General features: G+C 40.1%; 1 pseudogene; it reads right to left on the bottom strand.

Moving 5' to 3' along the window:
• Nucleotides 1–1,836: 1,836 nt before the first annotated feature.
• On the bottom strand, nucleotides 1,837–10,595 carry LOC101298434 (annotated as a pseudogene).
• Between the last annotated feature and the right edge of the window lie 1,501 nt (nucleotides 10,596–12,096).

The raw sequence follows: 12,096 nt of genomic DNA, 5'->3' as shown, positions 1-12,096 counted from the left end.
GGGTATAAACATATTAAGAACGTCACACTTTGTGCTCCTATCAACAACCCCACACTTAACCTTTGCTAGTCCCTTAGCAAACCACTAAAACAAAAACAACACTACTAATCTTGAAAATACTATAATGACTCAATCTAATGCCTTCAACGAAATTGTCTCAGAGACCTTCAAAATCATAGCATCAAGAATAGCACAAGAATCGAAATTGAAAGATGAATTCAATGGTTAATAAACATGAGATTTCGATGTAACAAGTAAGACATGGCAGAAACAAAAGTGAAATTAAGCTCGACATGTTCCAAACAAGTTCAAATTCAACTCACACAGGATATGCACTCCGAATTTTTTTCTCTCAAGACCATGGCATATGCTTAGAAGCTTTTCACACACAAGAGTTATAAAGACATAGTGAAATTAGAAACCTCATAAAAGATACCAATCATATGCACAAATGAACCACAACCATATGCTTACTCATGAAACAAATTCCACAGATCAAAGGCTACTTATCTTAAGAATCATGCGGATCTTTAGAAAATAGGTTGGTTAGGCTTGCGGCATGGAAAAATTTTTAAAGTAAAGGAATCACAAAGGTCATCCTCAAGACTTAGCAGAGCAAGAACATCCACCTTATGTCACCAAACACCATCAAGGGCCAAATATCATCATGTTGGACCCATCCTTCACTTTAAACATTGTGAAAACGAACAAAGGCTAAAAGTATAACATATTGAGCCTTTAACAAACAAATCACAACTCCACATTCACAAAAACTACATCTAGGCCGAGATATCTTCATCAAAATCAATTCGAAACTTTTTTTTTTTTTTTTTTTCACGAGAGCAATTTTTTCTTTTCTTATGTGTATCTCGGCAACAAACTCCTTAGAACAACCCCACACTTGTATTGAATCATCACCTCAAATCATCACAAAAAGATAGCTCTGCCAAGCTCGAGACAAGGTAGAGGAATTCTATACTAGGCAAGGGATAATTTAGGTGAACAAGAAAGGCATAACGTAGGCTCTAGGGGGTTTAGACTAAGGGGTCCCAAACAGGGCTCAAAATAGGAATATATGACTATTTAGATAAAGTGGTGATAGTCCTAAGAAAGATCCACAATCATATTCAAAATCAAAGCAAGTTATGATAAAAGTTTTGAAAGTTTCATAAGTAAGTTCTAGCAATCTCTAGTTCATTCAATCTATGACATATAAATCGATCAAGTAATGTATAATGAGGTCATATATAACAAAGAATAGATAGAGTAAACTCTCCAAAGAATAGGCACATATATGGCTCGAAAATCTCACAAAGGTAATATGAAATCAAACAAGCAAGGAACATGCTCATTCTGTACCTAAGTTTCAATGGTCCTCATCTACTACAAGTTCGTACAATTTCAACATATCTATTAACCATCAAATAACATATAAGCTCAAATATTCGAAATCATGCTCATCTCAATAACTAATCAATCAAAGATCATATATTCATTCTAGACACGTTAGAAGGCACCTAAGACTCAACAAAATAAAAACAAAACACAAAATAAAGAAACAAAGTTGTAATCCGAAAAATTCAAAATTAATCCTAAAAATTAAAAACAACTTAAATCATATCAAAGCATAGCAAATCAACGAGTAATGACATCCACCCCACACTTAAAATCAACATTGTCCTCAATGTAAGAAAACTAAGAGCAATCCGAAAAGAAAAGAGGAGGGATAAAGAAATTTGCAAACTCTCGTTGATGCATGGCTCCTTCTATGGGTTGCCTCCCATGCAGCGCTTAAGTGTTTATAGTCCTTTAGCCTAGACTATCATCTCCTCATTCTCATGTCGTAACATCTAGGAGAGAGACTTCCTCCACTGTGTGGTTCATCATGTTCTCCATGTAAGGCTTTAATCGATGACCATTAACCTGAAATTCAGCTCCTTTGACCATGCTTCTAATCATGACTGCACCAGAAGGAAAGACATTAGTGATAACAAAAGGTCCTATCCACCTAGAACGTAGCTTGCCTGGAAACAACCTAAGTCTAGAATTAAATAAGAGAACTTTCTGGCCAATAACAAAATCTTTCTTTCGAATCATCCTGTCGTGGAATGCCTTGGTTTTCTCTCTATAGATCACGGCAGAATCATAAGCCTCATTCCTGATTTCTTCAAGTTCACACAACTGCAACTTCCTGTGTAATCCAGCCTCATCAATATCCATATTAAAAGCCTGAACCGCCCACCAAGCCCGATGTTCCAACTCCACAGGCAAGTGACAAGCCTTGCCGTACACCATACGAAACGGTGACATCCTCAAGGGATTTTTGAATGCAGTCCGATATGCCTATAGTGCATCATCAAGTCGTTGGCTCCAATCCTTGCGTGACAGCTTCACACTCTTCTTCAATATCCGCTTGATCTCTCGGTTACTAAGCTCCACTTGCCCACTTGTCTGGGGATGATAAGGGGTAGCAACCTTATGCTTGATTCCATACTTCTTCATTAGAGCTTCAATTGTCCGATTGCAAAAGTGGGAACCTCCATCACTTATTACAAATTTCGTCATTCCAAACCTGGAGAAAATATTAGAGCGTAGGAGATCTGCAACAACTCGAGAATCATTAGTCCGGGTGGCTTTTGCTTCCACCCATTTAGAAACATAATCCACACATACGAGAATGTACAAATAGCCCTGAGAACTCAGAAAAGGCCCCATGAAATCAATACCCCAACAATCAAATATTTCAACATGTATAATAGGTTGCATAGACATCTCATCCCTAGGTCCTAAATTCCATGTCCTTTGACATCTATCACATGAAGTACAATACATATAAGCATCTCGAAAAATAGTAGGCCAAAAGAATCCACATTCTAAAACTTTCAAAGCAGTCCGACGAGAACCAAAGTGACCTCCACAAACTTGATCATGGCAAAAACTAAGAATAGACCTATGCTCATTCTCCGGGACACACCTCCTAATAACTTGATCAACACAATGCTTCCACAAATAAGGTTCATCCCACACATAATGTCTAGCTAATACCTTAAGTCTATTTCTAGCATGGTAGGACATAAAATTCGGAAATTGCTTTGTCACAAGGTAATTCACAATGTCTGCATACCAAGGCTCTCTTACCTCACTTACCTTGCTTACCTTGAAAAGTTGCTTGTCCGAGAAGCACTCTTGGATGGCCACGGGATCCGAGTCACGTACCAACCGGCTAAGGTGGTCGGCAACAACGTTGTCCGACCCCTTCTTGTCTTTGATTTCCAAATCGAACTCTTGGAGAAGCAATATCCACCTTATCAATCTCGGCTTTGCATCCTTCTTCGTCAACAAATACTTCAAAGCCGCATGGTCAGTGTAAACAATAACTTTAGATTGGAGTAAGTAAGAACGAAACTTATCCAAAGCAAAGATCACGGCAAGAAGTTCTTTCTCGGTGGTGGTGTAGTTCTGTTGCGCATCATTGAGCGTCCGAGAGGCATAATATATGGCATACGACTGCTGTTCTTTTCTCTGTCTGAGCACAGCCCCCACGACATAGTCTGAGGCGTCACACATCAACTCGAAGGGCAAGCACCAATCCGGTGGCGCCATGATCGGTGCCGATGTCAACATGGTTTTCAACCGCTCAAAAGCCTCCTTGCACTCGACATCAAAGTGGAAGGGCACATCCTTTTGCAACAAAGAACTCAAGGGCCGAGCTATCTTGGAGAAATCTTTGATAAATCGACGATAAAAACCTGCATGTCCAAGAAAGCTTCGAACATCCCTCACACTTGTGGGGATGGGTAAGTGACGCACAAGATCTATCTTAGATTTATCAACTTCAATACCCCTAGAACTAACAATGTGGCCGAGCACTATACCCTGAGTAACCATGAAGTGACATTTTTCCCAATTAAACACAAGATTAGTTTCCTCACATCTCCTAAGCACAAGTTCTACATTTTCTAAACATGCATCGAAATCTCCACCATAAACAGAAAAATCATCCATAAAGATTTCAATCTTAGAACCTATGAACTAAGAAAATATGTGGTACATGCATCTTTGAAACGTACCTGGAGCATTGCACAAACTAAAAGGCATGCGGCGGTAGGCAAAAGTGCCAAAGGGACATGTAAACGTTGTCTTCTCTTGATCCTCTTCCGCAACACTTATTTGATTGTAACCACTATAACCGTCAAGAAAACAATAGAAGGAATGACCGGCTAACCTCTCAAGCATTTGATCAATGAATGGCAACGGCATGTGATCCTTCCTTGTTGTTGCATTGAGCCTCCTATAATCGATACACACTCGGTGGCCGGTTACGGTCCTTTGCGGCACAAGCTCGTTTTCATCATTCCTCACCACCGTGATTCCGCTCTTCTTTGGCACAACTTGAACCGGTGAAATCCACCTTGAATCCGAAATTGGGTAGATGACTTCACAATCAAGCAACTTTGTCACCTCATCCTTCACAACTTGCATCATAGGTGGATGAAGACGTCGTTGACCCTCCTTGGTCGGTTTTGCTCCATCTTCAAGCAAAATTCGATGAACACACATTGTAGGACTAATTCCCTTGATGTCGGCTAAGGTCCATCCTATGGCCGTCTTGTGTCTTTTCAAAACTTCGATCAATCTCTCCTCTTTCTCCTTCTCTAGTGATGATGATATGATAACTGGCAACGTTTCATTCTCTCCCAAATACACATACTTCAAATGTTCTGGAAGAACCTTGAGATCTAATTTTGGGGCTTGGATAGTGGAAGGAAGAAACTTGGTAGATGGAAAGAGAATTGGACTAGGGGAGGAGTAGCATAACCTCGGCAGCCACCTCAAGTGACTGCACGGTCTTAAGCAAGGGCAGAGGCACGGTGTCTTGAGCTAAGGTAATTTTGTTTCCCATGGCATCAAATCCGATTCCTTTTGCCAAGGTGAGTGCCAAGGTGTCTTGAGCTATTGTCTCCACATATTCATCTGCAAGATCTTCCACAACATCAATAGAAAAGGAATCTCGAAAAAGTTCAGGAAGTGGATACCTCATCGCATCAAAAACATTGTAACTAATGATGTCTCCATCTATTTCGAAAGTAAGTTCCCCTGAGTAGACATCAATTTTGGTCCTTACGGTTCTCATGAATGGCCTTCCCAACAGAATGGGAATTTCTTTGTCATCTGCATCCACTGGTTCCATGTCATTGACATAGAAATCTGCAGGAAATGTTAAACTTGCAACCTGCACTAAAACATCCTCAACATATCTCAAAGGGATCTTGTTGGAGCGGTCAGCCAATCTAATGATAATGTCATCTTTTTTCAAATCACCTAGACCTAAGTCCGCATAAAGATAAGAAGGCATAACATTAATCGAAGCACCTAGATCTAACATGATCTTATCAAAACTATGAGTACCAATGGTGTATGGAATCGAAAAACTCCCTGGATCCTTGAGCTTAGGTGGTAGTTTCCTTTGAAAAACCGCAGAGATGGTTTCATTCATTACCGCTACATCCTTCTCTCGTGGTAGCCTCTTGTTGGTGCACAACTCTTTCAAGAATTTCGCATACTTTGGATTTTTTTAAATGCACTCAAGCAATGGCATGTTTACTTCCACCTTCTTGAATAACTCAATCATTGCATGATCAGCTTCATCGTGCTTTGATTTAGCAAACCTGTTGGGGAAAGGGGCACGAGCATGGACATTAGTAGAAACTAAACCATTAGAGCTAGAAGACTTACCTTTCTCAAGCACGGCTTGAGTGGATTTCGGATCAGCAGGTACTGCAAGAGGCTCGGCCTCTTGCACCTTCTTCTTCTCGGCAGGAACTGCCGCACGGTCACTCTCTCTCTCGGACTGAGGCACGGCCTCTTTGCCCGGCTGCTTCTCGACATAAACCTCTTCAATATCTTCGTCATCTTGCAGCAATATGCTCTCGGCCTCACCTTCCTTAGAAGGCTCCGACTTCTTCAACAAAGACTCCTCAAAAACTCGACCACTCCTAGTTGCAACGATCTTGAATTGTCCGGCATTCGGGTTTGGCAAGGTTTGGCTCGGCAACTTACCACTTTCATGGATTTTACCCATGAAATCGATAACTTGCCCCATCTGCTTCTTGAGCTCCGTGATCTCTTTAGAATTAGCCTGTTGACCTGTCACTAAAGCTTGAGTTGCAGATGTTAAGTTCTGTTGCCCTTGAGCAAGGGACTTCAAGAGTTCATCATAATTAGGAGTAGAAGAACTAGCATTATTATTTGAACCTTGAACATTGGCATTATTAGGCACGAAATTAGAAGAGTTAGGAACAAAACCTTGAGGTACCTGAGGCCTTATGAACAAACCTGAAGGGACGAGGTCCTTGACCTGGAATATTGGCCGGTTGAGCATTGTTGTTACTCCACCGAAAATTCGGATGATCTCTAATTCCAGGATTGTAAGTGTTCGAATATGGATCATAACGTTGCCTCTGTTGTCCCATAAAGTTCAACTCCGCCTCACTCAAGGCACCATTCGGACATGAATCTGTAGAGTGATCCGAAAGTGAGCAAATTCCACAAGCTTGGTTGCCAAGATTCGAACCATTGAAAGCCTTGACCAAGACATCAAGCTTCCTATCCAACGTGATCATCTGATTCTGAGCTTCAATGTCATAGACACCACCACGGCCTCCTGCCGACTTCCTTGAGTTCTTGGTGCTGAATTGACCATTGTTATCTGCCAAGTCCTCAATTAAGTTATATGCTTGCCGTCCGGTCTTGTTCATAAATGTGCATCCACATGCAGAGTCCACCATACCCTTGTTGGTGTTGTCAAGTCCCTCATAAAAAGCTTGAACTAACTCGTCCAAAGGAATTCCATGATGAGGGCACTTCCTCTGAAGTTCCTGAAACTCTTCCCATGCCTCATAGAGAGTGTCACCTCCTTTTGAGTGAAGTTCTGAATCTCCCTCCTTATCTTCTTCGTGAGTTGCGCAGGGAAGAATTGTTTCAAGAACTTCGAGGTCATCTCATTCCAATTGGTGATAATTCCTGCAGGCAAAGAATACAACCAACGCTTAGCATCATCTTTAAGAGTAAAAGGAAATAAAAGCAACTTTAGGCCTTCTGGAGTAAGATGATTGATTGATTGCAATCTGCAGATATCGAGAAACTCTCTAAGGTGAACATTAGGGTCCTCCATTGGAGAACCCGAGTACTTAGGCAATTGCCCAAGCAACTGAACCGGTATGGAGAAGTTGGCTTCATTAGGCACAGTGAAAGCAATGCATGAAGGTGATTCCGGGGCTGTGGGGATGAAAGCAGATTTGAGTGGTGAGTCGGTCATGTCGATGTCGGACTTGTCTTCCTCACAGTCAATCTCAGATTCAGATGAAGATGAAGATTCGGACTGGATCCGAAAGGGAGAAGGAGGATCTTACTCTTCAAATTCCAAAGGTCCAACCATGCTACTTGATGGTCCTTTTTGCTTCTTTCTTTGTTCTTTACAAGCACGGTCAATCTCCGGATTCAATGGAACAAGAGCTCCTTGTGAAGACGAACGAGTGAGTCGAGGTTGCATGCACGTCTAGCACCTGAAAAACCATTTGGCCAAGATCAAGTTAGAATGCATGAGGATAAAACGAAGTCAAAAGCAATAAACTAGACTAAGCTAAGAACCAAGGGTTCTTATAAATAAGAGAAAGGAACCAAGGGTTCCAAAAATCAATCAAAGGAAAACAAAAGAAATTCGAAAATCAAGAGATAAATTTCGGAACAAATTAAATACAAAATCATACATGGCACCAATCTTTAAGATTACAAAGTCATACAAGCTTATTCTCGAGTTGCTACTAAAACACTTAAATAAATAATGATTCTAGATGGTAAGACACGGTGGACGTGCGGCCTGGATATAGATGTTTTGATCACAAGCTTGAAGCATGGTTTCTAAATGTCAATAGCTCAATCCAGAGATAGTGAACATGGTAGGACTCGTTTAGTGAGCAATGAGAACTCCATCACCGAGATGTATGTCTTCAAGGCTCTTGAGATCCAATTTTGGTCCCATGCACCAGAATAATAGAAGGAGCGTACCAATGTACTCAGCTAGTAACGAATTTATGAACCAAACATGACTCCAAGTGTTAATAAAAGCCGCCCACAACCTCATGCAAACCCGAGAGTAAACAAGAAGGGTTAAGGCTAGAATTAACAAAAGGGATCCTACCTATTCCTGTGCATTACAACCTACAACATTATTCATACAAGTATTAAAGTAGAAAGACAAAAATAAAACACAATTACATCATATACAAATGCATGGTTTTAACTTTACAAATATAAACATATAGACATATATACAATGCAAATTTTGACAATTAAAAAGATCGAGGATCCCGAAGGATCCCCGGCAACGGCGCTATTTGATAAGATGTATTTGCACACGCATCAATTAACCCTGTCAACAAATCAATCATAGTATAAAGCAAGCAGGGATCGTTCTAAACCGGGGATCCAACCACAGGGTAGATCCACTAACCTAATATAAATGTCGAAATAAGCATATAAGGTTTAAATGCTTGATGATTTCAGAATAGACATTGGAAATAAATCCTAAATTACCTCTATACATATTTACATGTGATCAACCAACAATCATGCAAACACAACCAAACAACCATGCAAGAACAAAGAAGACGATCTCTAATCTCAATTAAGTCCACACCGTGAGTAAATACACAACCTTAATTTGATATGCACATAAGTTCCTACGTGGTTCCTATGACATAGACATACTTTGAATTAGACTACGGGTTTCCTCCAACATCGTGACACAAACAAGCTCGGCTACGTGCTCTACTTATAGGTCACACACATAAACTAATCATGCAATTACGTATCATATAAAGAATCGATGTGTTTAAGCACAAGTCCAAATCAAACATAGGTAGAAAATCGGTGAAATAACAAAGACAATGCAACTTATCAACTATTTGTATCAAAGTCGAACCTTGGATGATTAACACATGCAACATCAACTACTTGTATCAATTACACATGAAAATAGAAGAATACACCGAAAATCTTAAAGTACATGGACATAAAACTCACGGCATAAAACCTAAAATCATTGATCATAAATCGTAAACTTCAATTCAATACATGACTAAAAGTACTTCTATCTCATAGACAAGAATCGAAACATACTTAAGCAAAAACCCAAAACAAACATCAATAAGAACAAAACACATTCTAATCCGAAAGAAAAAGATGGAATTCACTCTCAAAATATCCCTACTTGTTATATTCTTCGAGTGAGCGGAACCCTAGGCTACTTGCTTCGGATCAAGGATGATGGTGAGTTCGGATTATGGTGTTTGGAGAATGATGGAGTTTCGGCAAAGCTTTGGTGTAATTTTGCAAGGGTTGATGATGATGAACCGCTGCCATGCCGTGCCCTATATATAGAGAAACAAGACTTGATCTCTAAGAATTCCTCAAGCACAAGGAGTCCTTATTAAATCGGCAAAACCAAGTCCAAGTTGGATTTAACTTCCTCTCTTGGTCTTCAAGTAATCCTTATGCATTAAGGAATGACAAAACCATCTTGAACTTGGAAAACCTTCTCTCTTAGGCCGCCCGGTCTCTTTCCTTGGTGACTTGGGAAATCTCATGGCATCTTCCATACATATCTCGGATTGTACTTCTCCTACCTCAAGCAGGAACTCCTAGCTGCCGGCCACCTTTCCCTCATGAGTCAGGAAAACATTTCCTGGTCAACACGGGTTTAGACTTTCCTGAAATAGAAATAAGAAAATTAGAAACTAGGAAAGAGGAAAGATGGAATCCTGATCAAGACAGGAAACAAGGATTTCCAACACTTAGCACAATTTCAACACCAAATTATTCAAATCCGAAAATACTATGTATTCTAACACTAAAACCGACATATTTCTACGTTAAGCAATTATTCTACACTAAACACAAATATAAAGCTAAAACAACTAAATAGGAGTTAACAAATGGTAAATAAAGGGTATAAACATATTAAGAACATCACACTTTGTGCTCCTATCAACTCTGTATGGCGCAACCGATATCATGTGCCACCAAGCTATTTATCCCCCTCACGCTAGGGCTTTTTACACCGAGGCAATACGCCAGCTTGATCTTCTGCCCCGTTTGTTAAACGATATCCTCCGCCTTCTTTCTAGAACAAAAACCCCACTTCTTTTTCGGGGCCGGAGCTACAATTAACATGTGAAAATACGTTATGATACTTAATATACAAGAGGATATCTATTGTGTGTAAGTGGCATCAAAATGAAAGAGACATATTGTAATGAAAGTTTATTGACACCCAGACTAAGTTTATTGACCCCCAGTAGAAGTTTACTGACCCCCAGTAGAAGTTTGCTGTGGGGCAGTAAATAAATACACTTACCTGTTGGGCTTCTAACTTTGATTCGAGCGCTGTCAACGATGAGTCTTGCAGATTCGGGTGCAGTTGGAGTCTCCGGTGCGGTTACAGACGCCGATTGAGATCCTGTTGAACAACTGTCAACTGTAGGGCGCTGCACGATCAAGGGGGGAGCCCCTAGTGGTACTGTCTCAGCCGGCATGGGGTTAGGATGGCTGCTACTGCTAGCTGAGCCGACGCTCTACTGCTAGCTGAATCGACGCTCTGCCGTATTGACTCCATCAAAGCACTGGCCTGAGTGGCCGGCCCTTCCACTTCCCCATGATCACCATATCTTGCACATGAATAACACATAATTGTTAGTAAATGAGTGAGTAATAGATAAAAATTATGAAAAATAGTCCATAGAAAAGCATACAGGTTGATCAAACCACTTGTATTTCTTCACTTTTTGTTATTTTTTTTTATACTTGATGCATTGGTGATATAGAAAACACTAACAAAAGCTGTGAGCCACTTAAGCAAAGATACAATGTGATATTGGTAATTTTTTTTTTTGGATAATTAAAAATAAAAATAAAACAATGAAACACGATCAACGAATTCGTTTACGATTCAGAAGTAACAAGCAAGATCAATCTGAGAAGTGAGAGAATACGGACAAGCAAAAAGAGCGGCGGTGAGAAGGTGAAAGCAGAGAGATCGGAGAGGCGGGTGGATGCGGTGGCGATAAGTGGAGGAGGTGGGTGGATGCGCGCACTTGAATCAGTTGCCGATGCATGGATGGGGTCTGGTGGCGCAGCTCTGGTGGCGCGACTCTGATGGGATTTGAGAATTGTGGGTGTGAATTTAGGGATTGTGGATTGCGCGAGGGAGTTAGTATAGGTTTTAAGTTAGGTTTCGTTGCCTAAGACATATATTTGTGTCCTAAGTAATACGAAATTTCGAGAAAAAAAAAGGTGCAAAATTCACCCGCGTAATATTTCGGCCTCCTAGACGACGGAAAATACATTTTCCATCGCATTGGTATTACCAAGCCGACGATTTATACAATTTCCGTCACTTAAGTAACATAAAATTTTTAAATTGTGAGTAATATTTCGGGTATCCTAAGTGTCGGAAAGTCCACTTTTTGTCGCCTTGGATTACTAAGGCGACGAATTATTCAAATTCCGTCGACTAAGTATATTTTTAAAAATTTATTGTATTTTATTATATTTGCATCCGAGCATTTTCGTGTAACTTTTCAAACTAAACCCAATTGTAACTCCACGTAAGTATTCGTACTTAAAAAAGAATGTGGCATATATATATATGCGTTTTAAAAATTACAATATAATGGGCGGTTAATAATTTGTAAAAATACATATGATCGATAATCAGAGTCGTCCGAATAATTGGCATGACTATATACTAATCATACAATAATCATAATATATATATACTAATCGTACTCATGATAATCTGAGTCGTCCGAATCATCATCCTCCTTAATTTGGTCAGAATACTCATCATCCTCTATGTATTCGTCATCTATGAAGTCGTCGTCATCATGATTGAGGTTGCGACGTTGTAGCGAGTTCAGTTCAGATGGTGTAACTGGAAGGTAACCTATGATAGCCGGAACATGTTGGTTGTTGACACGAATATCCTCAGTATCGGGGACTACATGTGGAGATTCCTCTTGATATGGTTCATTTGGT

The sequence above is a fragment of the Fragaria vesca genome, linkage group LG5 (assembly GCF_000184155.1).
Source record: "Fragaria vesca subsp. vesca linkage group LG5, FraVesHawaii_1.0, whole genome shotgun sequence".
Taxonomy (NCBI): Eukaryota; Viridiplantae; Streptophyta; class Magnoliopsida; order Rosales; family Rosaceae; genus Fragaria; species Fragaria vesca.
This window is presented reverse-complemented; position numbering and strand designations above follow the sequence as displayed.